Source organism: Alosa pseudoharengus, unplaced genomic scaffold, assembly GCF_046254945.1.
Source record: "Alosa pseudoharengus isolate Yale_2024_CS ecotype anadromous, Long Island Sound unplaced genomic scaffold, YU_APseudo_1.1 YU_APseudo_1.1_scf_22, whole genome shotgun sequence".
NCBI lineage: Eukaryota > Metazoa > Chordata > Actinopteri > Clupeiformes > Clupeidae > Alosa > Alosa pseudoharengus.
This window is the reverse complement of record NW_027468680.1, coordinates 20796336-20823594: the sequence shown is the minus strand read 5'-3', so window position 1 is coordinate 20823594 and position 27259 is coordinate 20796336. Positions and strand designations below refer to the sequence as shown.

The 27259-nt window shown below is 42.8% G+C and overlaps 1 long non-coding RNA gene across 1 annotated transcript; it reads right to left on the bottom strand.

Moving 5' to 3' along the window:
• Positions 1–21108: 21108 nt before the first annotated feature.
• Positions 21109–23993, bottom strand: LOC143139350 (uncharacterized). Its single transcript, XR_012990389.1, has 4 exons — positions 23809–23993; positions 22899–23001; positions 22633–22756; positions 21109–21808 (listed from the first exon to the last, which is right to left on the bottom strand). It is a non-coding gene; the product is annotated as an uncharacterized LOC143139350 (long non-coding RNA).
• Between the last annotated feature and the right edge of the window lie 3266 nt (positions 23994–27259).

Genomic DNA, 27259 nt, shown 5'->3' with positions numbered 1-27259 from the left:
CTATAAGCATAAGTCATGCTATTGCATGAAGCAGCTTGATCTATGGTAGTAGTATTGTATGTTACCCTGCAGAAAACATTCTCAGACCCATCCACATGTATAATGCCATTCGAATCAATACCTGGGGGGCGTGAATCTGTAATATTTTCTACGGAATGTCAATGCCTCAGTGTGGACGCTATGTTGTCAGAGAGTAGCCTGGCTCCATGTTGGTTTGGGTGGAGACCATCACGCTTCAGCATACTGGGCCTTTCCCAGAACAAGCCCCTTAGACAATGGATGACATTCATTGTCTAAGATGTTGATCAGTTTGTTCAGGGACCTTTTGTCAGATATTGAAGTGAAGCACTCCAGTTCAGCTCCCACTACAGAGCCAGCCTTCCTTACCAACCTGTCAAGTCACCCAGCATCCTTCTTCTTTGTGCTTCCTCCCCAGCATACACCTGCATAGAAGAGGACGCTGGCCACAACAGACTGGTAGAACATCCTGAGGAGCTTGCTGCACACATTGAAGGACCGCAGGCTCCTCAGGAAGTACAGCCTGCTCTGTCCTTTCTTGTAGAGTGCCTCAGTGTTGGCTGATCAGTCCAGTTTATTGTACAGGTGGAGACCCAGATACTTGTAGGTGCTTACCACCTCCACGTTGACCCCATCAATGGAGACTGGTAGCAGAGCGGGCTTAGACCTGCGGAACAATCTGAACATAACTGACAAAACTGAACAATCGCCTCAGAACAATTGCACCTGCTTAAAACTAAACACTGTCTTCAGATCATCTCAAAAAGCAGTCAAAAATGAAAACACTACTGAGCAATCATTACGCACAAAAAATAAAAAAAAATAAAAAATGTTCAGGTCAGCTCATATAGCTCCAGGAGATATTTGTTTATACAATACATATTGCATCTAAAAAAACAAAACAAAGCGAAAAGGTTTCATAACTCAACATTTACTGTAAATCCAGTATAAACAAAGTATTGAGAATGGGGCTTTGTGTTTACAGTTTAGAGAGAAGGATGGAAATGTTCAGAAAATAGGTTTTAGCAGTTGTGAAAAACTGTATACCGGAAAAGCAGGCATTTTAGTACTGTAAATGAGAAATACAGCGAGGTCTACAGCCTACAAAGTACTCGCTGATAGTTTCTGTTCATTGTTGATATGAACATGCCTCCAGGCCTCAGACTGCCTTGCTCTGTCCTACCAACCCAGCAGTCTTCAGCTGCACCTCAATTTGTGTGACATGTTGCTAATAAGCTTAAGGTAAGATGAGCAACTCAATAGTGAGCCTCCTTTTTACTGTATTACATGTATGCATTGTGCAGAATTTCCAATGTAATCAATTATTAATGAATATATAGGGTCTGATTGAGGTGGCATTAGTTGGCATTTCAGATTTTCTCCAGAGCTGTACTTTCCTGCATTCATTACATTTTATTCAATATTCAATGTATAATTCAGTTTTTTTTATCCCCCTCGACAAAGTCAACGAGTTTTCTGCTGAAGCTTGAGCACATTTATAGGTCAGTCACCCTAATATCTGTGCCTGCACACATAAGTCAGGCATTTATTCACCATCTAAAGAGGGCTAGCACTTCCCTTTACCTATCAAGGCAGCTGTGCTTTTAAGATTAGACAGGACAGGGTCTTGTCTCAGCTGTCTGAATAGCTCCCTCACCAGGAGAGGCTAAATCTGTGAGGAGAGTTGGGGAAGCAGCAGATGATAGTGGCAGAAAGAGGTGAAGGTTCTGTCAGTAGATGGATAAGCTGGCGAGGAAAAAATAGAAAGGCTTGAGACTGAGAAAAAGAGGAGAGTGAAAAGAAGGTAGATTAGAGAGATCAGAAGAGTTTAGGATACCCCTTAAAAAAATTGAAGATTGAGTCCCTCTTCAGGCAGTCCAGTAATCCAGTCTTGAATAAACTTGCATGACAAAATGGGGCTTCAAAACAGGAATGCCAACACACATCCAGTTAGCTCTGAGGCTAACTGAATGTGCACATTGGAATATTGGAGGGGGGTTACTGTAAAACCTATCATCTTTATATTCTCCTTCATATTCTCATCTTCCAGCCAGGGTATTAGCAAGGGAGTTTTGTGATTGGTCTCTGCCCTATTTGTATTCTTGAGGAGTTAGAGTGTGAGTCGTGCGTGAACTGCCACCCCCCATCCTCTTGCAGCGGAGGAGGTGCAGGGGAAGCGAGAGGAGGAGAAGGAAGAGGAGGATGAGGATGAGGAGAGTTCCTCCAGGACCTGTCATTTCTGATTCCTGGTTTTAAAATATGCTCCCTAGGCTTACACAGGAGTCTCTGCAGCGGAGAAAAGCCCAGTGTATTGTAGAAGATCAGACTGACCTGACCTTTGTTCAGCATGCTTGGCTCATGCATGACTGTTGTGCTCTGGATTCAGGAAAGGCCCATGGCGCAGGTCAGGTGTTCATGATAACATCAGAAGTCTGACAGGGGAAAGACAGTTATGCTTGTGGGGCAGTAGCCATTAGAGGAGCATTCTGGATTTTCCAACATAACAGTGTGTCTAGTAGCATGTTTGCTGAAAACTGTAATTTACCACAGACAATAATTTAGAGTTGTCTGTCTCCCTGACAACTTAAACTAAACTAATTTACATTGAAAAGAGAATATTTTACCTCAAAACAACTGACACATAGATATCACAGTGGGTATAGTCAAGAAATGCCCAGCGATGCATCAGAACATTAGAAATTAGACTACATTTCTCAATATCTTTCCATAACTTTTGAGGCTTTTAGGTGATGAAGAGGCCCTTCAGGTCATACTCTGCAGGGCAGGTTGCATATCATCTTCCATTCCCAGTGATCTATTCCCCTGCATTCCTCTCACTAGATGCTGTTTTCCTCCACATTTGTTCTCCATCAACATGTTCCAATAGCAATTGACCTGAGTTGGTTGCAACCACTTGACATTCGCGTGCCTTTGCATGTTGTTCTCCATGCAGCACAGATATGCGAAGTGACACAGGCATGACAGGGCGGGTGTCAGCGGCGTTTCCTCCGCTCCTCGGCAGGGCTTTGATGTTGACGCCTTGTCGCGGTCCCCCGGTGCTGCTGTCATCTTGTCGTCTCCTCCACTCACACCCTGGGCATGACCGAGGAGCAGGACAGGTCTAGACTGACTGACAGTCATCAGGACTGGGAGAACATTTTTAAGTGAACACTGAGGCAGCAGCGGTAGCTTTGACAGCAGCTGTAGCGGTGCTGTCGCCACTTCAAAGTAGGCATAGATGTGATACACACATGGTTAAGTGGCGGCGGCGTCACTGCAGGCAGCCTAATCGCAGCACGCAGCACGGAGGATTTTCTATTGACGCTAAAGGAGGTAATCGTGTCACAGCAGCGTACTGTAAACAGATGTGGGTAACACTCTGATGTTCTCCGTGCTCTCTGGGAGCTGTCTCCACTCACGTCAACCATCACAACAGTGTGTTTGTTTATTGAGAGGGCTATCCCAACATAACCCATATGGAGGTGTCAAAATTTCCTGAGTTCCTCTTCAAGCCTCATCTTCCTTTTCTCACTCTCACATTGGCACTGTCACGCTGTCAACAAGGAAAGTGGAAACAAAAGGCAGTCAGGGAAGCAGTGTGCCATTAGGAAAGATAAACATGGGGTTGGCAGGGAGATGAAACAAAGTGTTATCAGAGGAAAAGTCGTGTAAGTCAATAAAGTGTTTGTGTGTGTCTGTGTGTGTGTGTGTGTGTGTGTGGGGGGGCTGTCAATAAAGCTGAGAAAGCAAGATTGAGAGAGAGAGAGAGAGAGAGAAAGATGGTGAAATCCATTGCCACTATTCATTCATCCACACACTTTCAGTGAAAGTGCAAAGACTGCTGCTGCCTTCTTTCATTTCCAGACTCCTTCCAGACTCCCAGTTGACAGGTGGTGGGCTTTTGAAACAGTACAAAGTCGGCCAGGTGGACCTGTTCCACCACTGTAGAGGAAAGCACACTCTCCCTTAATCTGAATTCCATAGAATGATATAGAAACTACCAGTGAGATGGACTTTTCATCCCGCCACACCGTGGGATGCCTGCAAGCTAAAGACGGCTACTGGACTTGGTGGTAAAAGATGTTGGAAAAAAGTTGCTGAAGTATTGAGCTGTAACACCTGACCTCTTGTGTGAAAAAGAAGTTATATTTTTGGCTTATGTTGACTAAGACATGTAATGACATCAGGGCAACACTTTTCTCCCAGCCAGCTGCATGACTACAACATCAGACAAAGTTGCTGGACCTGCCTGGCGGGAGAAACGAGATGTGGCAGAGTATCAGATGTATCTCCGCACTCTATTTGTGGGTGCTTCCCTTAGCCATCTTCACGGACAGATAACACCTAGTAGCCCAGCCAAGAGGGTTTGAGTCGAAAGAGTCAAAAATAAAATCTGCCAAACGTTGTAATCATCACATGCTGCACCAAGGCAGCCAGCCACAGGAGCATTCCCTTTAAACTCAAATCTATTGAGATCCTGTCAGCTGACCTGCCCACCAACTACAGAATGTTTAGACTGTGTGGTATCAGGGCAGACTGAAGTGAACTAGACTGTGATATGAGTAGACAAAATTAGGAAAGAAGGGGTGAAATTATCTTCATTTACTGGAGAGGTCAAATAGAGAGAACGCAAGGATGAATGAGAGCAGTGCACAAAACAAACAAACAAAACTATCACTTGGCTCTGATCTTGCCCTCCTCAATCAAATGGACCATACATGCAATAACTTATAAATCCACACCGATTTCATCTGGTCAACTCGCTTTTATACCAGCACTGAGGGGAACAGGCCGAATGACTCCACTGTGGATGCCTGCAGCTGTTTCATGGATTTTCTCTTAGTTTGGAGTTTTTTAAGGGGTCTTGTGTGGATTAGGGCAAGGGTCTCCCATATCTAGCTCACTTGTTATTCATCCCTCCCACCCTCCCTCTCTCTTCATGGATGAAAAGACATCAAGTAAACTTAGATGTTGAACAAACCGCATGTTCTGGAAGCTCCAAAAGACTTTGTATGGTGGTGGTGGTGTTGAGAATGCATCTGGCTGATTACACATTCAAGCACAGCAGCAACCAAATAAAAGAAATACAGGGCAGGGTGTCTCTCTGCTAGCCTCACTCATTTTGTGCCAACAACAAACAACACATTCCACGAGTGGATCCACATAACATAAATCAATGTGTGAGCAGGACAGTGGAGAGGAATACCAATGAGAACTGCTTTTATGTTTATAGTTTTCCTGGGACCAACATCCACATTTGTAGCTGTACATTTTTGGATGAAATCAATAGGCCAAATCAACTTTGTCCTCCGGAAAATGCCTGTGATTACTTTGATGCAGAGACATTTTCAGTTAAAGAATAGTATTGACTAATACTGCTTTGTTGTTGCAATGCATTAAATATACACAGCTTTTGTTTTAGGAGTGTACGTATCAAGTTTAAAGTGAGCTTAAAGTGAGCTTTGTCATAGTGAGAGGAATGCTGAGGGATACCTGTGCATATAGCATTACTGAGTGAAAGGCTTGGCCCATACTGTGAAACAAATGATGAGAGAGAGAGAGAGAGAGAGAGAGAGAGAGAGAATAATAGCTGCAGAATTAGTATAGCCTGCAGAGGTGTGTTTGGCCTCCAACCCTCTGCGGGCTGATTTTCCATAGACGCTGTCATTACAGATCATGCTTGTTAGCAGTTCATAAATGCTTTATCCATCTCATCATGTGTGTAATGTGAGACTCTGTGGGATACAGTATACTATAATGACAGTGTCTCAGGGGCCATGTTCAATCAAGCCTGACCTGCTGTCCCTGTGGATGGCTGTCACTCTCACTTGTCTCTCTATGCCTCACATGTTCCCTCTTGTGTATTTCCATGTGTGTTTCTTTCCCTCGCTGTGTCTCTCTGTGTGCATCTGTGTGTTTACATACAACAATCCTTCACTGATTTACATTGACATCAACTCTTAATTCCAGTCCAATCATAACTCATGTACTGGTATTTATCTACCAGATTTTTTAGATTCCAGGCAGGGAACAGTATGCATAAGTGGAAAAAAGCAGTGATATGTTATGCAGAGTATGTGCTATGGAGATTACTATGTCTAGTACAAAATACAAAGGTAAACAGCAATATAAATGTACACAAATACTACAAAAATATGTACTACAAATACTACAAAAATATTTTTGAAAGAACATAAAACCAGACACTAAGATAATATTTGTAGAGGCTATTATAGCCAATAAAAAGACTGTCTGAGTGTCAGTTGCCATGTTATGTTAGTGTTTATTTACATAACATCAGTTAGTTATTGCTTGTCCAAGCGGCCACAGCTCTACAAAGGCACCAGCTGCCCATATGGACGGACTCCAAGTTGACTTCAAAGTACAATGCCATACATATAATATCAGTATTGCAAGTTGTTTGCGCATGTCTGTGAGTGAGTATGATCATGGCTTCAGTCCTCTGCACACTTGAGTGGGAGACCTGCTGCCTACTATTCTGACACCTCAAGCCTTCCACAAACTGTACTTAAGGACAGCTATGGGAAAGAACCATGTGGTGATACACTTCAATCAAACAAACTAGGGAATAAAGTCAGTTATGAGAGAGCATATTTTAATCAGCTCAGTCCACTACCTCCTTTTAGAATGGCTTTGAGCTGTTTCATTTCCAATTAAAGTAAAACACTGAAACGGCAGTTTCCAGAATCCCTCTGGCTTCCATTCACACTGCACACACACAAACACACACACACACACACACACATACACACACACACACACACACACACACACACACACAGAGACACTCATTATTTTACCCCTTCAATGCCAATTTGACACTAGCATACACATCTACACAGGCAAGTCATACATATTAAAATCTTTTTTTTGGGGGGGGGGGGGGGGCTTGCTTCTCCTCATTCTCCTCTTTTTTTTGGGCTCAAATAAAATGAAAAGCCTCTAACAGAAACACACACCACGCCTGCTCTCCGAGACCCCAGCAGTCGTTCGCTGCATTCTGTAATCCCCACAGTGGGAGCGGCGCGCTGTTGGTTCGTTTGTCTCCCTCCGTCCACGTGGCTTTTAATCCGGCTTCGGTCAACAGGGACTGTGTGGGCAGAACAGAGGCGAGAAGAACAGAGCTGAGCGGATCAGACCCACAGCGGAGCGGAGGGGAGGCAGGACCCAGGCAGGGCCCAGGCACATCGTCCCCTGATGAGTGTGTTCAGACCTCCAGTAAGCATGGCTCATTGACACAGAGGATGGTTTTCACCGTACACAACTGTACAGTGTATATTTCACTCAGCACACATCATTGCCTCTGTTGTTTGATGTGATGATGACCCAGCGTATCCTCCAGCCTCGGGTGACTGGTCTTGGCTCACTCCTCACAGTGCATTTGAAGTGTGTGTCTCTGTGTGTGTGTGTGTGTGTGTGAGTGAGAAAGTGTGTGTGTGTGTGTGTGTGTGGACTGGACTGGACAGAGAGACGTTTGATATAGGCAATTATTTGTGTTGTCACCGCGCAGAATGTATGGACTCCAGAGTGACGGCCCAGCGTCATCAATTCAGTGCGTGTGTACACCAGAAGGCCGAGGCCCTCCAGAGGGGCCTCCTGTCTCTTAAATCTGTGATGTGTTATCGCTTGTGAGCCTGCCTCTGAAGATGACTTAGCTGGCTGGGCGGCAGCAACATCAGCAACAGAGCTGTGAAAACATGAGAGGTCCCGATGATCAAACCCCAGAATTTGCCCTCTCCTTCTCTAGCGAAAATAAATATATAACAGTTATATGATATGACAGTATATATCAAGTACAAAGATGATATGATGACACTACACACGTTTTTGAAATCCAGTAACCGTATGTTTAGTACAGTCAGAGCTAAACTATGATTGAAAGAACTGCACTGGGAACCCGGCCAGTATGCAGCTGAAGCTGAAAAAGCTGTATTGTAATGCATCTACTGTCTACAAAATGGATCACATAGGAGATTGAGAAATGTTGTTGCTATGATTTATTCCACTGGTGTATTTGATGTTTTTTTTAAATGAAAATAGCATGTTGTGTGGAAGATATGTGTATGTGTGGGATTTGGGCTCTGTCCTTTGATAAATGCTGTCTGTGTTGGCTCAAAGCAATCTCTTCCCCCTCTGCTTGGACACTGCTGATGGCAGGAAATGAAGGGAGCCCTATCACAGAGTAATAACAAGACAGTGATGAGGATCAAGGCGGCAAAACAACCTGCCTGAGAATCCCTCACTCCAGGCCCTCGCCCACCGCCACTGCCGACCCTCCCTCCCTCCGGTTCTCTAACCAGGGGAGGTGTTCCTCAAATGAGCTCATTACTGGGCTCCCATCAGTGACAAGCTAACATGAGAGAAAATCTCATTTTGGACTGCCAACCATGTGGCATACAGGCTAGTGTGAGGTGGTGTTGTTGTTGGTACGGTGGTCTACCTCCTCTTTGACTTAGTGCTGCTGAAGATCTAATTCTAGTCTTGGCATAATGTAGCACAAAGACTTATATCTTATGGTATGAGATGCTGTGCTATGACAATCTAGCTCCTCCTGCTATCCACAGACATTTATTGCTGAATGCTTATGCCACCATGATGTGTTTGCAGATGAAATTGCTACGGGCATCAATGAGCATGTGCATGATATATGTAAAGGCCACAGTCCATTTCTCTACACACGTCACATGACACATATGGCCTATGTCAGAGCATATCTCAGTGCCTCCCGCAAGAGTGATTTGTCTCTGGAAAGGGCTGGGGAGAATTCTCTACGGGAACACTTCCTGCTGGATGTGTTACAGTATGTGCTTACATGGGTTTTCTATTTCCTTTGATGTAAATGATGACAGCATATCAAACTGCAATGAAAGTGCTCTTTCAACCTGGCCACCAACCATTGATGAAGAAGTGCAGCCAGAGAACCCTAATACAATTGCATGAGGGTGTCACAGTGGCATCTTGTGGATAAGCTCAACACAGCAGTTAATCGGTGATGTACTGACTAAATTCAGGTGGTCAGCTGTTTTGAGATCTAAATGAATGGTTGCATATCACAACAAGCACAAATCAATATCAGTATCGACATGTGTATTCTCTCTCTGATTACTCCAAAAGAGTCTGGTAAACAAACACCAAAAATAAATACTTGGGATTAGAGATGGGAAATGAACCCTTCCAAAAACAAATGAGCTAATATGCAGAGCTTTTTTATTTTCATATTAAACACATATTAAATGTAATAAAAATCCAAAAGTATTTCTCATCAGTCAGATTGATCCTCCTTCAGCAAAGGTTCGTCCAGTGACGCCCTGGTGAGCTGCCTGGTGGAGGACAGGGAGTCCTCTAGCACCCCCATGCGCTGCTCAATGGTCTTCACCTTCACCAGGAGCTGCTCCAGGGACCTCAGGCACTGGCAGATGAGGCGTCCCCCACACTTGCTGCATACCTGCCCAGAGGTTGTGGAAACGGATCATTCATCAGTCACATAGAACCATTTTGACCAGCATAATCACAACAGCATTACAACCACTCTACTACCACTCAGAGTATTCCAAAATCAGTGTGCCTTAACAACGCTCAAGGTTGCTACAAGGACTCCAAGTCATGATGTGATTTGTGCAATTTTGTAATACATTTTTGTACAATTGTTGGAGCTATATTGTAATATGATAGAAACTAGATGTAATATGAAAAAAACAACAACATTTTGTCCTGCAACTTACCCGTTCAAATTTAGACTTGATGGTCCAAAGGCAAATTACGAACATAACAAAACAGGCAAGTCCAATAATGAAGCATGCACAGCTGCTTTCCAGCTCTGTGGTGACCACAGCAGGTGTAGAGAGCACCTCCTGCAGCCCCCTCTCTCGATGTGACTCTACTGCTAACACTTCTGTTCCCAGTCTGTACCATGCCGGGTGTTTGCAGAACTCATTGCCAACATTTTCACAAACCATCTTGGAGTGAGGGCCAAGGTTGTTTATCCAGTTATTGTGTTAGCTAGAAATGACATGTAGCCAAATCATATCTTGTTCTAGAATGTCATGCCTATTTGTCATTTGGTAACCTTTATGATGTCACAGCAAGTCACTCTTGAACTTACTCAGAGTTGCTGTGGGTAGGCTACCTGATCTGCATGGGTTATCTGCATGATTACGTCACAAAATACATAAAATACATTCTGATTGGTCTATTAGCCGTTGCACTTCAAGAATTTCATTGGTCAGAATGTTGTTTGCTGTTCGATAATTAGCCTGAGTTTATTGTTTTCTGTTGAAGGACCCAACATACAGGAAGGAACGCAAGTGTCTTTGAAATAGCCTACTGAACTAGCCGGCAAGCCGCTCAAACACCAATAGGCCTACCTACCGTTTTTGTAATATAAACAAATAAAACATTTGTTGCAGTATTAAATTGCAAACTTCTAGCTGTCAATCCTTGAAATACAGAACTACCAGCTAGCTACTACACATCGCTGTAGGCCTACTGTCTTACTTATAGGAACGTCACCTATTATCAACCATCCAGTAGGCCTATTTCCAACCTCTTAGTGTAGTGTAGACTATAGTCTATGTCACTTAACATAGATTCGCTTTGGACAAAGGCGTCTGCTAAATCCATAACCATAACCATAACCATAACCATAACTTAATATGTAGCCATCAAACATCGATGTACGTATTTCCAACCTCTTACATCACTTAATATTCATTTCTATACAAACCAAGACGGCGGATTCCTAAAGAAACACAAAAGCACCCACACCATAGGTGTATCTAAATTAGCAATGTAGCCTACCAAAAAAAATACATGTTACCATGACTCAAAGAGCTGTAACAGTGTTGAAGGCTGCGTGTACAAATCCGCTTGGAGCTCCAGTGGAAATTTGAATTGCGAACTTCTAGCCCAGTGGTTCTCAAATGGGCAAGTAAAGGGGTACGTGAAGGCACTCCAGGGGGTATGTGAAATTTAACCCGTAGAAGCATTGACAAGGTGCGTCAAAAAACACACCCTTTCTTCTCTGTTACATTGCTCCACAACTGTTTATAGCAGCAGCGAGAAGCCTTTAATGTGTCAGAGCAGAAGTGGGGCTTTCCAACGAGACCACGCACTTGTCTGTACGTTAAAGTATGAAGATTATAAAAATCATGAAATTAAATCAAATTCCATCATATTTACAGTCTCTGCGTTCACCTGCGCACCCATTACTCGCGTTTGAATTAGGCTACTCGCGAACCCGTGAACACATAGATATGCGCAGATGAAAGAGTAGACACAGAGCTATCATTTGATACCAAGTACATCCTTCTGGGTTATAAAACAGACGAAGTGACAGCAAAATAATAACTTCATATAGCTCGACTTACCTCACGTTTTTGTCTGTTTTTCTCTATGGCAAAGAATGTTCATAATCCGGTTTTGAGATCCTAGCAAATTCCTGCATGGCATTCAATTCAAGGCTCACATTGCATCCCAATTTGTTCGACAAAGAAACACCTTTTTTGCCTTTACTTTGTTTATGGCAACACAGTTAAAAGTTGTAGAGAATCATGAGTGCAGACAGGCACACACGTAAACTCGGGTCAAGTCAGGTCAGATCAGTTCGTGTTCCAGATATGGAGCGCAGAAAGGTCATAAATAAATAAATAAAAAAGGCATTTATTTCTGTAAGGCGCACACCACATATGTCTGTAAATTGCTCAGCCCCAGAGAATCCCTCCACCGTGGCAATGATATTGCTAGATTCATGACAGTCTGCCCTACACACACATGAAATGCATGTAGAGCTATGAGCTTGCTGTGGTGAGATACATGTCAAAATATAATATTTTTTATTATACGCTTTTTATATTTTAATTCTTTAGTATTAATACATGAAATGATGGCAGATATGGATAGCCTAGACTCTGCTGGAAAAAAGCAATATATAATATGTGTGTGTGGCACTTAAAATTACCAGAATAAATCCTTATGAATAAAGGTAGGAAAAATGCCCTAGAAAAAACTAAGGGTTAAAATATACATATATTTAAAAAGTAGAATCCATGCAAAAATACTTAAAAACACAATTATTTAATAAATATTTCAGGAAAGTATGTATTTCAGGGACGGATGAATTGGGCCTCAAACGCTGTGCGCACACGCGCTACGCGGGACAGGTGGTCACCCTAATATATAGACCCTTTCAAGAGAGTTCCATTATCAGCATCATAGTTGGCCCCACAAGACTTCCTTTTTAACATTCTGGAAAGGGTTGCACCAACAAGGATTAAGTCTTAACCTGGATTAAATCAAGGTTTATCCATTAATCCAGTTGCACCAAACTTTAAATCTAGTTTAAAAGTAATCAAGATTACATTTCAGCTGGTTTTTATAGAAGAGCTGGTTTTCCTGGAGTGCTGGGAGCAATTGACTGCACTCATATCCCCATTAAAAACCCTGGTGGAGAAAATGGTGAGCTTTTTCGCAACAGAAAGGGCTACTTCTCTATTAATGTTCAGGTTGTGTGTGATGAGAAGGCCCTTATCACCAACATTGTAGCCCGGTGGCCAGGATGAACTCACGACAGCAGGATCGATCTTTGATAATAGCCACCTCTGTGCTCTAATGGAGAGAAATGCATTTCAAGGCCACCTAGTAGGTGACAACGGATATCCCTGTCGCACATACTTGATGACGCCTCTTTTAAACCCTCAAACACCAGCGGAGAGACGATACAATGCCAGCCACATTGAAGCAAGAGGTCTTGTGGAGAGAGTGTTTGGAGTTTGGAAACGAAGGTTTCCTTGCTTACATGATGGACTTCGAACAAAGCTAGAGACAACATTAAAAGTCATTGTGGCAGTAGCAGTGCTGTACAATTTCGGAAAGAGAGTTGGAGATGAGCTGCCAGAGGAGGCTGAAGAGGATCCCCATGAGGACCGTGCACATGGCCAAGAGGAGCATGCCACGGCTAATGGAAATGCTGTTCGAAGAACCTTGATAGATAACCATTTCACTGCATAGTTAAGGTGTGTATGATCAGGTTTATAATAAATCTATGTTCATATAACATATATAATCTTAAAATAATCATGTGCATATTCAAGCAGTTTAATGCAATAGTAGTACAGTGTTAACTTTATGTTCTTGTGTGTTTAGGTCATGGGATTCAGCACTCATGTAGCCACCTATGCAGCCTACCTGCCTCTTACAAACATTTGCAGCCCAGCCACCTAACCACCTGCTGGCTGATATGCAGACATCTATTGTTTTCATTTATTACTGACCATTGATTAAAGACAGGAATCTGTCTACGAAGTCTAAAGAGAGAGTTACATGTTTTTTTTTTTTCACCTTAAAAATATGCTCTGATATGGTTGCCTTCATTTCACTGCAATTAATATAAGAACAGAAGTGTAGTATATTGAAATTCACAGAGTAATTAGAACTGTTCAATCAATAAAAATATTTAATTATTTTAAACAGGTCAGATAAATAAATAAAACAACACATTCTCAATTGATATACATAGGCCTACACTTCATTGAAAAGCATCTCCACTGGTTGTAAACCTGTCTTGAGTGTATCTTTTTGAAGCTGCAGTACTTCCTTCTGTAAAACAAGCACTTCTCTCTGCAATATTGCATTTTTAATTTGAATCATATTTTTCTCTTTCTCCAATTTCAATACTTCAAAATGATATTCAGTTAAGTCTCTCTTATGCCTCTTGCTGTTTGAGGGGCTGATTGGAGCTGAACAGACTGATTTCGGGGACAGGGTTGGTCCCTCGCAGATACTTTGTGTCATGATGGCAGGAGCAGAGAGGGCAGGCATCGTATCTCCATCATTGAGTTCTGAAATACAAACACGTTTGAAACGTAACAGTTTGGTACGGCACAATAAATAAATGAAGAAAACGTTAGCTGTAGCCTAGGCTACTGTTAGATGTAACGTCAGGTGGCGACACAGATGAAACATTGTTACACTGAACTAGCCTAGCCTAGTCAAAGTTACAGTTAGGTCTAACGTTACATTTGCGTAGCCAAAACGTTAGGCTAAATTAGGCTACATCGTTAACGTTAAGCACACACATTAAACATAACGTTATTTCGCAAGCTATGTATGCCTACAGCTACATTTGCTAAAACGGTAGCATTAGCCTACAATTATTATATGATAATAATAACGTTACATAGTTGTGTGAACAAGCTCGGCGACTCACCTTCGAAGCTGGATGTTGCTAGCACTGGCTGATCAGCAATGGCATCGTCGTCAAAGGGATTTGGCAAGGGGGTTATTTGCTGTGGAATCATCTGGACTATCTTTGCTGACAACACATCCATTTCTCCAGATGGGGGGCCTCCTCCGGTGAGAAAAGTGTCCCTTCTTTCCTTGGCAGCGTCTTTTTTCGCCTTTGCTTTCAGGTTTTTCCAGCAGGCTTTTAGGTTGTTCACATCACGCTTGTCCTTGATCCCCACAGAGCCATTGAAACTTGTGCAGAGCTTGACCCATGCCTCTTCTTTTTTTGTCAGAGTGTAATTATCGGTTCGTTTGTCTTCAATTATTTTTGCGTGTTGTTCCATTAATTGATATAATAAGTGTTTTTCGTGAGTTGTGAAATTTGAGCTCCGTACTCGCTGCGACATTTTCCTTAGGACAGGCGTTAACGTTAGTCCATAGAACGTTTTAAATATTTAAAATGTATGCGATCTTTGGCTTCGCGAGCTACTTATGAGACCGTTTACAAAAGTAGGCTTATGATTCAAGAGAATAGCCTAAAATTGTAGCTCGCTTATGTACACTGATCCATCATGGCGGACTATAATCACCGATCAAGGTTTTAATCGCAGGTTAAGGTTTTAATCGTGGATTTGTTAAATCATGCTTAAAATTAAGTGGTGCAACATAGCTTGAATTAAATTTAAACCTAGATTTACAAAACCTTGATTAGGCCTAAACCAAGATTAATTTAATCCTTGTTGGTGCAACCCACCCCATATGTTATCTTAATGCAGAGGAAGTAGATTGGGGCCCAAATAGAATGTTCAAGCATTGTTTTTGTTTACCTTGTTGAAAGGGTCTATACTTAGGCCTATCTGTGTTAGCCTGTGACTCCATACATTTGGCGCAACAGCGCCTCCTCTTGGTCAATTACAGTTACATGCATTCATACACTTATCCACTCTCAACAGTCTGCTTTATTCTTTCTTTCATCTGGAGAGTGGTTCTTGGACATGAGGCTCGAATAGGCACAATAATATAGAATTACATTAGACGGAGGCTATTCACACCAAAACAGAAAGAACACTGACATCCTTAAATTGTTCCCATTAAATGGCGATTGAACAAAACAAAGAAGTAGGGATCAATTATACCAATTATCAAAGAACTGATTAGGATTACAAGCAGCACAGTTGGGTAGGAAGTTCTGGAAATATTTTTTTTGGCATAGGCATGACTCTTATCTCTGATTTTATCTCCTTAACTATGGAAGACCTGCTGAGAATACAAGACCTGCTGAATACAAGACCGTGTACAGATTTATCTTCTGATTTCTTTAGATACGCACCACATGAGCGATGAGTTAATCATAGTGTTTTATGTGAACGTAGATAATAAATGAAGATATAAATCACAGACAAGTCATTAATTTGCAGAATGATAAATTAATCCCCCCTCTAATCAAATTAATTTGAATTTAATACTTCTGCATATGTAAACCAATATCTTTGGGGGGGGAAACAGCATCATCCAGGGGAGCTGGAGTGGCCATCTACACATTACAGTTATATATTTGACACACTTAGGAATTGCAAGAGAAAAAACATATATTTTAATCATACAATATTTACTAAGGTTCAAGTAAAACTTCAAGAAACTCTCCGTCTCTCTTCTGCCAGACTGTCTCTTTGCTCAGACGAGGGGTTTTGTCCTTCATCTCTCAGACTCCTCTGTGTCTCAGGGAGCCCTGACACATCTTTTTTCTCTTCCTCCCTCATGGTGAGCGTCTGCTCGATGCACTGCAGCTTCACAGTCACTCTGGTCAGCACAGCCAGGATGGACTGCTGCAGAGCATAGTCCTGCCTGAGCTGCTCAGTCAGGGTTGAGGCAGTTCTGAAAACAAGCCATCTCTACAGAGGAGGAAACCAGAAGTCAATGTGTCCAGAGTACCTTCTCTGAAGTAAATGGAACAATACCTGCATACTTTTCTCTCAAGCATATTCACTCAACGGTCATGAATTTCACAAGGCTCTCACCATTGATCTCTCCGCCAGTGTCCTTTTGAAGCCTTTGTAGAGAGTTAAAGTTAGCAATGCCATGAGAAGAGCAGTTGTGTATGGATATATGGTGTCTAGCAGAGACACAAATGCAGTCCTCTGTTTTACTGAAGCTGCTGGTCCTGCGAAAGACCATGTTGAAAAGCTCATAATTCTAAACAAAAAGTCCATTAAGTCTTACTTCAAAGAATAAATCATATTTGCATGCCTTGAAGTGGGCCTAGCTTACAGTAATGACATCCAAGTGGAATGAGATCACTTTCTCTAGAGATCTTTAGAGCTGTGACATCAGTGGACAAGGAACTGGCTTATTCTATTTGGACAAAATGTAAAATCAAACCAAGAGTTGAAATAAAATGGAACAAAATAACACTGTTCACAAATCATTTGTTAAATTAAATTAAATGTAATTGGTTAAATATTACAGGAGAGCTGATTACAGAAAGAGAGCATGGAGTCTAATCCCTACATTGTGTGTTAACATGACGGGATATATGATAAGTAGTTAGTTGTTGGTAACTATGAAAATAGCAGTGAGGTCGGTAACTATGAAAATAGCAGTTGGTCGAAAACAAGTGAGCCAACTACCTAAAAGATGGCAAAAAAAATCTCACAAACACCACCAACAACCTGGATGTTTCCAAGTTTTAAGTGGTGTTTTCTGGCAATATTGCAGACAAAATGCTATGTTGTGAAAATATTCTTTTCGTTTTCTTTCATAAAAAAAAAAAAATATGTATTGAGTGTTTCTTTAGTGGGGTGGCACATAAAGTGTGCATGGAAAGTGCAGAGGTGAGTTTGAGGACAGTCACCTGATGTCTGGTGTGTGAACTTTGCTTTCAAACTTAGGTCACTGCTTTCATGACAAGCCCTCTTTGTTAGAGAGACGATTTACAGTGAGGGAGTATCCCACTCCTGCTACCTCCAGTGCCTGCTATGCTGCTCTCTAAGTATTGCGGTTTACAGGCACTCTCTTTTCATGAGATTGCTGTTTATTCTTCTCTCTGTCTATGAACTGGCATCTCTATGAGGCTTTGTTCTGCATTCCAGACACACCAGGCTCAGTGACTCCCGTCCTCCCAGCCGAGCCTTTGATGGTCTTTATCAGCTTCTCCATCCCACTGCTGCAAGAATACTCCCACTCCCCCAACGCATACCCCCTTGTGTTTATAGCCAGCCATTGGAGCAGCCAATCATTTACAGTTAATAATTACAATTTAGGTGCTTTACTCATGAAATTCCAAGTTCCTTTTCTTGTATGAAGTACTGTATTTGTTTGACTATGCCACTTTATATTCTCTATTTGGTTAGTTAAGATTAATTCTCCCCAACGTATGTGGCTTTGTTTTTGGCTCTGTCCACTTGCCAGCAGTTTCTCTCTATTGTTTAGTTTATTAGTGCCCCTGTTCCTCCCCTGGTGAGTCACAGTCTTTTTGTGCTCTGTAGGATATGAATGAACTCATGAGTTCAATTGAGTTCACTATTGCAATAGTGTATTTTATTTAATGGTATGGTGTAGGGTGTTATTTCTAATGAGTAATACACAATCCATGTTAACATGTGCTTTCATGCAGGCCTAGCACTAAGTACTGCATCAATACCGTACTGGTATCTAAATCACTGTGTTTGCCAATGTGTAGGCTAGGATGTATCAGCTGTATGTGGGTACCGATGAAGATTTACAGAATTACTCTGCCATCCTCTGGATATGAGAAGCAGGTACAACCCTCATGTGCAAGTAACACATGACCAATAACACAACACGTAATACAGCTTACTGTATTGGCGCCTTCTTGGCGGGGCAGCCGTGGTCTACTGGTTAGCGCTTCGGACTTGTAACCAAGTTGCCGGTTCGAACCCCGACCAGTAGGCACGGCTGAAGTGCCCTTGAGCAAGGCACCTAACCCCTCACTGCTCCCCGAGCGCCGCTGTTGTTGCAGGCAGCTCACTGCGCCGGGATTAGTGTGTGTTTCACCTCACTGTGTGTGTGCTGAGTGTGTTTCACTAATTCACGGATTGGGATAAATGCAGAGACCAAATTTCCCTCACGGGATCAAAAGAGTATATTATACTTACTATACTTGTCTATCAAAGCTTAGGGGAAAAACACATTCTACATACACCCCTGGCAAATATTGATTAATGTTGATTGCCTCTTGACCAATATGTTTGTTCTGTGACACTGCCACATGCCAAAAGGTTGTAAGACAATATGGGAGAAATATGGAATAAAAAAAATAAGCATTTTCGTTTAAAAAAACAAACATATTTATGAAAAATGTTGTGAAGTACTTTTCAATTGCACCAAGACAACAGGAATAAAAATCCCTCCACATTTTAGAAACTGATTTATTTAATGCAAGGCTTATTGTGTATTGGATAACAAACAGGCATTACAAATTATTTAATTCAATTTGAGTTTTTATTGACAAATTAAAATGTTGCACAGCCTATCTCCTTGTTATTTGGCTTAATGAGTCAGATAATTAATCAGAATCCTTTTAGTCCCCCATCTTTGGACTTCCTCAGGTTCAGGCACTGCTTGAACTCTTCCAGGGCCCTGATGCGCTCCTCCACTTCCCCCATCTTCACCAGGATCTTCTCGTGGAGTCCCTTTTCCTCCGGCAGCTTTTCTTTGTTGGCCTTATCATCATCCTAGTGGACAGTTGAGGAAAAAAACAGAATGTCAGGGGATATGTGGGGAATAATGTATGCTTTTATTTTTGTTGAAGATTGAGAGACTAAGGTAAATATACAGTAGCCCACCTGTTTGTTCATCCTCTTAGAGATCCAAAGGCAAATGACCACGATGATCACACACACCAGTCCCAGGAAGAAGAGTTCCGTGCCCCATCCTGACTCCAGACTGACTGCAGAAGATGCACTGTCTTTGGCTAAAAAGACCTTGTTGAGGTCTCCTGGCATTATCTCCATTCCCACCTTGGCCCAGGTTGGAGGTTTGCATTGGCCCATTCCACAGTCTGCACAGACCATTTTGTTTTTAGATTTGCCTGTAGCTGCTGATCCCGAGATGCGTGGGTCTACCTGTTGGCGGTGAAGTTATAAATGAGTTTTCCCCACCTGTGCTTCCTTTATTTATCGTCATTTATGACGTCACGCGACGGTCCGTTATGTCACATGCGGTGCACTTTCGCCGCGCTTGCCTTGTTCAGCAAAACAGGCCCAGATTATGCTCTCAGGCTCTAATGCACTACAGTCCAATAGTTTACAGAATACGTTACAACGCTCTAGAATCTTTGGTTTACACTAGGATTAGACCTTACCTTGCTTGCTTGAAGAAGGTTGTGCAACTTTTCGCGTTTCCTCATCATAACACCACTTTTACATGTTTTCAACCAAATAGTCCATGTTAAAAACAAGCAGCAATGGTATTTTTCTTGATATGGACACTGAATGAAAGACTACGCCATGTAGCCCGGCGTCTTGTTCCGGTAATTTAAAATCCAATCGACATTTTGTTGTGCTGCTGTCGGCAACTCCGCATTCCTTCCAACACTCAAGAGGCAAGAGAGACAATAAACTAATGGCTGAAAATAGCCTTGTGCCTACAGTAGAACCATTTTCGTTGTGGGCCTACAGAATTCTTTTGCACACTAGGTGCCAGTATCGGAGCATCTTGTTTGCAAGTTATCGGCTAAAGGCGCCTGTCCTAGTATCAAAGATTTTATTCTACCCTGGCCTATGGACACTGCATGGTTATAAAATGTTTTGTCCGAATTATTTTTAGAATCATCTCTGTAAGTTTCCGTGTGTCCTAATAAACAACGATGAATTGGGTAATTTTGCCCAACTGTAGTCTGTGGGTAAATTCAGAATTACACACAGAACACAATTCAGGTATGAACAGTTTAATGTCACCTAAAAATAGACAAATCGCGATTGCTACTTTGAAGACATTTGGCAAACATGGTGTTTATTTAAAAAAAAAAAAAACATTCAAACGAAATCAAACTGAAATAGGCCCTGAATAATAACTGAAAACACTTTGTTGGAAAAGTCTATTTGTATGTAATTGGGACACAACATTTTAAGTAGGCCTACAGAGTACTGGCTACTCCACAGAGTCCCAAATTATAGGTCATGATTGGTATTCATTCAGGTTGTTAGACTTGGCACATATACCCAGAAATAGATAAACCCATTGCACATCTGGCTTCAGAGCAGTTTACAAAGAACATAACATTTGCCACATATAATTAAAAGTAAGTCTCTGAGATATATGTGTCTAGTAGCTCACGTTGCACTACAGTGAGTCTGATCTTATAGCCTGCTGATAAACAGTCCTACATGTGATCCAAGATGTGTTGTCAGAGGTCTGAACAATAGGGGGCAGTAGAATGCTGCTAAGGAGAGAGTGAAGGGCTGAGGTTTGTATTTGTGTCCTTGCCCATTTTTACAATGCCAGTAGGCTACTTGGTGCCTCTGCTAAACACCACTGTCCATTCTGCACTTTGTAAGACTTGTAATAATTCTGTTCTAGTCAGCGTTCTTGTAATTGATTTTACATTCAAAGACAACATGGGACTATCTTGGGACAAAATAAAGCGCTTCCTTTAGACCCTGGTTCGACATTATGTATACATAATGTAATATGTTTACAAAAAGGTGCATGGCTTCTTTAGAGTTCATATCCCTGAAAAACACAAGCATCATAGCTCACATTAGCAAAAAAATCATACTCATACAGAAAGGCTTTGAAACCACAACAGTTAAGTCATTCTTTTGACAGACACATATGCTAAAGTAACAGACACAGAGATAGACAGAAAGATAGATGGAGAGTGGGTGAGAGTGAGTGAGAGAGAGAGAGAGAGAGAGAGAGAGATGAAAAGCAGACCCTGATACTGGTTGAGGTTCTGGAGGGTCTTCCCCAGAGACAGCTATACAGTAGTCATGGTTCATACTCCACAGCTGGCTCTCAGCTTCCAAGCACAAGCAACATACAGCATTTTGGCCTCGACCAGCCCTGGCACACAACACCCTGACAACACAGTCACCTACAGTGCACTCAGATGACTGAAATCTTTTTTTTAAATTATTATTATTCCTTAAGCCACGATCTTCAACCATCCCATTCACCCATGATCGTCCAAGTCATATACCAAAACTGGAGCTCCATGGCTAGAGGCCAGGGCGGGACAGCCGCCCAGCCCGCAGAGGCACATCACACTCGGGGACGAGGCGTACGACACCAGCCTGTACTGAGGCACCTCTGCGTAGCTAAAGTTCTGTGTGTCACACTCAGACGTCACCAGGACCTTCAGTCTCTTCCTGCCAGAACAGAATAGTTTCTGGGTGTCCCTCTCCTCCTGGTCCTCGTGATCCTCTTTCTCCTCCGGCTCTTGCTCGTTCTCGTCATGGTGGATCTTCCGCAGCAGGTTGTTGATGAGGACGGAGCGACGCAGGTAGGCCTCGGGGTCATCCAGGAAACGCAGCTTCTCCAGGGAGAGGCGCAGGATACAGCTGCGCTCCTCACGAAGTATCAGGTGCTACAGGACAGAAATAGAGAGACAGATAGAGGGAGAGAGAAAGAGAGAGAGAAAGAGCATGAAAAAATGCACATGTAACGAACATGTAGTGCATGTAACAGAAGACGTCACCAACATCTGAAACATCTGAATATTAGACATAGATGGAGAGAGGGTGAAGGCCACAACTCTTCATTTGGAGAACATAACCTAGAACCTAGGGCCCCCTCTGATTCTAACCTATAAAAAACATAGTGTACACAACCTCTGACTGTGAATAGTATGCACATGTTGATTTTCAACACTGACATGCGTCAGAAAAGATGCAACTAAAGACTTACTCGCTATAAGCAGAAATAGAACATCATGAGATTTTTGGTTATAATATTCAGCCAGTGTTGGCACAGCAGGGGATGAATAGAGATGTTGGGTAACAGAGACACACATTTAGCTGGAAAGACAATGGGATGAGAGAGGCAGGCTGGCAATGTCAGGATGACAAAGAGAGCACTAAAGAAGCGGAGCATGACACACCTGGCTACAAAGACAAGGAAGGACATAGAGACATTCTTCATCTTGGGAGACCAAGGGCACAGTATACATAATAGGGCAATGCACCAATATAAATAGTGAATAGGGGACAATTATGCCATTTATGGGATGCGCAGAAGGCCACAAGGAATTATGTAATTCATAAGAGCCACTGTGTGTGAGAGGCTTAGGAAATTAGACAATCATTTTGGAGAACCGTGACATTTCTGCATTCACTGGCACTGTAAGGCGTGCACACACGCACACACACACACACGCGCGCGCACGCTTGTATAATGGAAGACATATCTCACTTTTTGTAAATATCCGTGTAGGCTGCCATGAATATCCTCCTCCTCCGCATACTTCCTCTTGAAGTAGGCAACTTTCGACGTCGTTAAGAGCTTCTGACTCTCAGGGGGAATGGACAGGGGCGGTCTGATGGAAAGAGAGAAAGGAGATCACCACAGTGTCATTCTCAGGTTGGGAGAGGGTGGGTTAATGGAGGGGTGTGCCGTGAGTCCACTCAGTGGTGGAGGCCAGTGACACACAGGGCAGAGAGGTGACGATGAGCGATTACCTCGAGATGGGCAAATGCACACGCACACACACACAGCCCTCGGATGGATCTCCTGTTCTCCTGAGCTTGACTCAGCGGACTTTCACACATTGCCCTTGCACTCCTGCAGAGAGAGAAAGAGAGAGAAGTGAGTACACTTTCACATGCTGTAGGCTACTACTAGTTGTTGCTACGCCTACATAATGTTATTAAGGCCTGTTCAGCCCCTTTTCAGAAAATACCTATCACTAGACTTGAAATATGAAAATCGTCTGGATAATTTGGGATCATACCCTTGCTTCAAAGCCACTATATGAACCCTCTCTCGCAAAGGCACCTGCCTACCCCAGACTACCGACGTGTGAGGAAAGAGGGCTCTGCAAATAAGAGCCGCTCGGGGGTGGACCAGTGATGAACAGGTTAAATACGCGCCGTCTTGTCACCGTGCACAGAAGAGGTGCGTGGGTGAGATAGTGTTTGTGTGCATGAGAGATTGAGTGAGTGGGTGGATGAAACCAATGAGGCTGGAGGAGTGAGGGGAAAACTAGCGATATTGTCATTACAGTGCGACGATAGCCTACACTGGTAGGCTACTTGAAGAGAGAAATTACATAATCTGGAATTGTGAATGAGAATCACCTGAATGCATACAGGGATGACAAGTGACATGGCTTTCATTTTCAACATACGTTTGCGTCCACAGCCTATGACCAGTAAAGACACATTATAGAAATGGTCACTATTATTATCCTAGAGCAAAAATGCGCAGAGTGCAACATGTGGGTGAATAAATCCCAAGAACTCTAAATCGTTGCTGGTTAAGATATAGCTGTAGCCTAGTTGTATCAGTCTGTAGGCTAAGTCCAAGGCTAAATTGGTCCATGCAACGTTTGAGAAAATGTCAATGAATATCATAGGCATGATAAATTACCTTTCAGATAGCTTTCAAAAGTGTTCCACCTGTAGACAGGAATGACAAGTCCTCTCACGTGTGATCGGACAGTGGTAACGACCAGAACTGATATAGCTATAGCCAAGATGCTCCGCTGTGTATGACTGCTGCAACTTCAGCCGTGGAGGTATCAGCCGTCCCTGTTCTGGACTGTGACCGCGGCTCCTCACCCAGATTCCGTACGGTCGTTTTGATAATCCCCACAGCGAGTCAGGCGCACTCTCTCAGGTCTTAAAATATTCTCTTTTTCAGAAACGAGCAACAACACAATTTCCCCCGCAATCTCATTGGCCCTCGCCGAAACAGATGTTTCCTGTTGCTAGGAGAGTCACTAGGCAATGATGACGCCACATCATCAGGATCCATTATTCTCGCATTCTCTCGAGATGCTGCAAGGTTTCCTTCTCACCACCCCCTTGAGCCTCGCTCCCTCCGCCTCTCCCTCTAAATATCAAACGAGATGCGACTTCTTTGTGCTTGATTTAAATGGAACATTATCACTACCATGCGTGCATGCGAAGTCTAAATATGTCTTGGAATTCATTCTCTCCCCTCTCAAATCGACTTCGAACTGAATGGAAATGACACTAATAACAAGTTAGACTTAGGCTATGACCAAGATGATGTTGACATTAATATGTGGAGCGGACTGCTCACGCACTTTAATCGCAAAGTGGGTTTCCACTGAGAGAGATTCGCGCTCATTCAACTACTTACACCGTATGATATCCTCCTAATCGTGCCTAATCCTGACCCAGTGAGTTTAATGAATTCCCCGGGGCATGAGTTACCGTAAAGTCGGCTCCTGACGCGCTAGAGTGCAGGCGACTGTAGTATTTATGTGCTTCTTCCTTGTCATTACACTCCTGGGTTGTTCCACGAGGTGAGAAGTCTTCAAACGAGCAAATACGCTAAAGACAGACAGCAATGTGGAGACAGTGGACTGCCAACAGGCAGCATAGTGTTTACTGATAGACCAAAATATAGATATAATACATCATATTTATACAAACTAAACATTCTTTTTGCATCATACTGAACATGCATTGGCAGAGCAGGCACTGTGAATCACAACTCCATTGACCATGCATGATTGATCCAGAGGCATTTCCAGCATACTAAACATTATTCATGCTAGTAGTGTACATCATTCAAAACAGAACCCCAAACCCCCAACATACACATCTTACAAATCTTTTAGATGTGTTACAGGCACTTCATATTAATTTTACCAGTGGAAGGCTTTACATTGCCATGCTTTATAAATCATATTGTTTTTGAGATGGCCATAATTATTTTAAAAAATATATAGATGCAAAAAGGTATGTACAGAAAGCATGCATCTTCAACATATATAGGGGATAAGTAGCCTATAATCACAATGTATGGAAGGTTATCTTGAGAAAAGCAGTGGTAGACTATAGTACTTTGGTAATAATAGCTGGATACACCTTATACTGTAATCATCACAAGACTGAGTTTTAACAATTTCTGGCAGGTTTGCTCTACTTTGTAAACAGCAACATCCAGATGGTTTTCAATTGGCAGAGATGGTAAAATAGCCTATATCAGCAAATGTAAGACACCACGTAAGAGGCTCTTTTGCCTTACAAATGAGATTTGTAAAAGTAAATATGAAAAATTTATAACAAAGACATCAAGGGGCAACATCTGGTTGAAATAATCTCCAGTAAACACTGCATTGACTTAATTTGCTTCTGCATAAGAATGAGTATGCGTGAATATTTTAGTGAGTTTCATAATCCAAATACAATAGTACACTCACAACAGAAAAAATAGTTAATTGGCTAAAAAACCAAAAAAGGAACCCTGACATTATTATTATCAAAAGGACATACTTAAATAAGAAGTGTAAATGGCTCTAACAGTTAATTAACCTGAAACGCAACAGTCAAAGAACTGGTCACACTGAACTGCACAGCATCGGCTAATCAGTGGTCCAAAGTGGAAGCCTTCGTTCATGCATGCGCTTGGGGACCGTGAAGCTGGGTAATGATTAGTTTTGATTGGCTGAGCCAAGCAACAATTAGTTCTGATTGGCTGAAACAGTGCACTCTGGGCCCAGTTAGAGAGGGCCTGATTGCTGTTATTAGAGTATGATATGTGTGGGTGTGTTTGTTTGTGTGTGTGTGTGACTGTGTGTGTGTGTGTGTGTGTGTGTGTGTGTCTGTGTGTCTGTGTTTGTCTGTGGAGAGGAAACCCCACTCTGTGAGCCATATGGATCCTCATTGGCATTCAGCAGACACTGCATTTGTAGGATGGGAGCCACATGCTTTTCTGGTCGTCAAGCGTTACTAACAAGTGTAGTGCTCATTTGCTGCACACTTTGGCACAGAGAGGGCAAGAATATATCATCTGGAGTCAACCTGAGCACAGAAGTACTTCTCCCTCACTCTCCTCATCACTCACCTCTCCTTCTCTCTATGGCATAGCAGCGTATATACCAGAACACACAAACGTGCACTGACAAGTTGTGTATGTGCGTGTTTGTGTACAAGTGAGTGTGTGTTCATTTTCACAGTCGGTAGCCATAATTTGGGGTTTTGATGAGCCCATAGAGTTGGGTGTCAGGTGGGGAAACTGCCACAGTTCCTTGATTGGATCTCTAGCGAGCCCCGTGGCTGTGCCAGAAGAGGGACTGCCTGTACACCTTAATGGAGGAGAAGCCATTGACGGAGACCATCACACAGGAGGCGGGGAGGGGATGATTTGATGGCATCATCACTGTCTCTAAGTGGCTTTGATGGAGATGATTCTATCCTCCCCTTCAGCAGTCCATCATTTTTATTTTAAATTTTTTTCTTCATGTCTGTCCATCTCCACATGTCTACGGTGACACACACTCCACCTCCTGTGCTGGCTACACCTCTAGAGTCCGCTACTCATCCAACCGGGTCATCCATCACAAGCCCAGAATGGCGCCACCGCCGCCACTGCCGACGCCGCCCCCACACACCCCTCCAGATGGCTCCACACCTCTCCACCTGCCTCACTCACACCTCCGCTGTGCATCTCAATCTGTTCTCCCTCTCTCTAAGCGCTTTCAGACATACGTGTAAGACCGGAGGTTCTGCCGATGTTAAACGGTGGGGCCGTATATCTGAACGACATAACCGGTCATATGGAAGTCCGAATTCACCCGGTGTTTATACTACCCCCGACCTAGTATTTCCTCCGGACATTATGTAAATGTGCTGTGTCTGAACGAGGCGTAGAACATGCGGTTAAAATCACACCTAGTGAGAGGGCATGTTGGTGACGTTTCTTTTGTGCGTCCATGTGGTTAAATCTGACTTAAATGCCAGTGTTATGATGGAGTGGCATAGTGCTGTCCAGAAAATCTCCGACATGGAAAGATGCAGACATCACGGAGCTACTGTCCATGAGGGCATACAACATTTTGATAAAA